Source organism: Procambarus clarkii, chromosome 30 (assembly GCF_040958095.1).
Source record: "Procambarus clarkii isolate CNS0578487 chromosome 30, FALCON_Pclarkii_2.0, whole genome shotgun sequence".
Lineage (NCBI taxonomy): Eukaryota > Metazoa > Arthropoda > Malacostraca > Decapoda > Cambaridae > Procambarus > Procambarus clarkii.
In genome coordinates this window covers 6,624,617-6,626,251 of record NC_091179.1, presented here as the reverse complement: position 1 = coordinate 6,626,251, position 1,635 = coordinate 6,624,617, and the positions used below count along the sequence as shown (strand labels likewise).

General features: G+C 39.2%; 1 long non-coding RNA gene across 1 annotated transcript; it reads right to left on the bottom strand.

The window, feature by feature from the left end:
- Positions 1–233: 233 nt before the first annotated feature.
- LOC138369849 (uncharacterized) lies at positions 234–1,378 on the bottom strand. The gene is made up of 3 exons (XR_011229991.1): positions 937–1,378; positions 685–813; positions 234–306 (listed from the first exon to the last, which is right to left on the bottom strand). It is a non-coding gene; the product is annotated as an uncharacterized lncRNA (long non-coding RNA).
- Between the last annotated feature and the right edge of the window lie 257 nt (positions 1,379–1,635).

Genomic DNA, 1,635 nt, shown 5'->3' with positions numbered 1-1,635 from the left:
TTTTCGAACTTCACATGCATTTAATCGCGTGGAGAATTTTATTGCGAACACAATGATACCAAAATGAAAGACCTAGGACGAAAATTGAGGTGACCAAAGTGAAAGGACAGAACACATTTTATCGCTCTAGTGCGCTCCTGGGTAACTTTTTCTGTTTGCTGCGAGTGGTATGCTGGACTTTTTGAGTTTATTTGCTTTCAGGGAGCGTTAGTTAGGGTTCATAAAAGTTGTTCTAGTGCAATGAAAATTTATTGACGTGTTACACGTGAAGAGGGCTGCAAGTGGTCCAAGTTTCAGCATCGCAGCCTAAATAGAGAGGGAGAAAAAAAAAAAACTTTTTTTAACCATTTTTTTACATGTTTTAAAGTTGATATAACAAATACAAATATCAACTGATATTATTTCTATGATACTCAGCTATCACAATACTATATAATAAAGGTTGTCTAGTGGCATTATTATCCCAAACCTATTTAGTGCAATAATACAAATTTTCAAAGTTCACCCAAAAAATTATGCAACAAAATGATGTTTATAAATATATATAAAATCAATAAATGATCTTAGGGGAAATATATAACTTGGGTTTTTAGAGGCACAGACTCTACGTATAATGTGCAAGTTCCATGTAAATTGAATAATAAATAAAAAAGTTATTCAACCATATAGTTGCAAATTAGTTACCTGTAAAAAATGAAGGTCAAAGTTCAGCCACCTTTGGCTGAGGTTGATGAACTACCAATTTCAATCAAAATTACCACCCTTGTAGATTGGCATTCCTTCAGTAAGGTGTGTAAGTTCCATGAAGATCGCCTGATAAAAAAAAAAAAAAATTATTAAAAAAAAAATAAAAAAAAATAAATAAAAAGACAGCAGCTTTATATTTACAATTATTTATGATATAGTATCAAGATATAAAACATAATACATACTAACCTAATATAATTGGTCTGAAATATGCAACATCTTGCAACATCAAGAGGGAGAACGTCTTGAGTTACAGGTCTAAGATCTTGAGTGGCAGGTGCCGCAGGTGGTGTGGCAGGTGCCGCAGGTGGTGTGGCAGGTGCAGCAGGAGGTGTGGCAGGTGCCACAGAGGTGTGGCAGGTGCCACAGGAGGTGTGGGTGCCTGGGTGTGAGGCGAGGTAGTGTGTTGTGGGGGCGGGAGGCTGCCCTCTCTCTTCACTCAAGGGAACTCTTGTTTTGCCTCAGTGTGGCTTTACGCTCCTTCTTTACTTGGCTAACGCGTAGAGCTCTTGCCTTTAGAGCTTTCTTCTTGTCCGATACTATATCCATTGTGCAGTATATGCAAGAAAATACGATCTGTGCGAGCGCGTCAGGCATGCGACCGCCGGCACAGACACTGAGAGGGTGACTAAGCCAGTAATCGGATTATAGCTCCTCCCTCTCACAGAAGACAGTTGCCAGCGAGTGTGTTTATAATTTGTATATGCATAACAAGATATTCTCCACTCTATTGCGAAATACTAGACGCTTACAACGTATGACGCATCACCCTACGGCGCACCCGAGCCGCGAGGACCAGATTTCGGGCAATTGCGGCTGGAAAATTTGCTCTAATTACGTTATTTATTATCATAACATTAAACGGTTTGCACCACGGTGTTGCCAGAA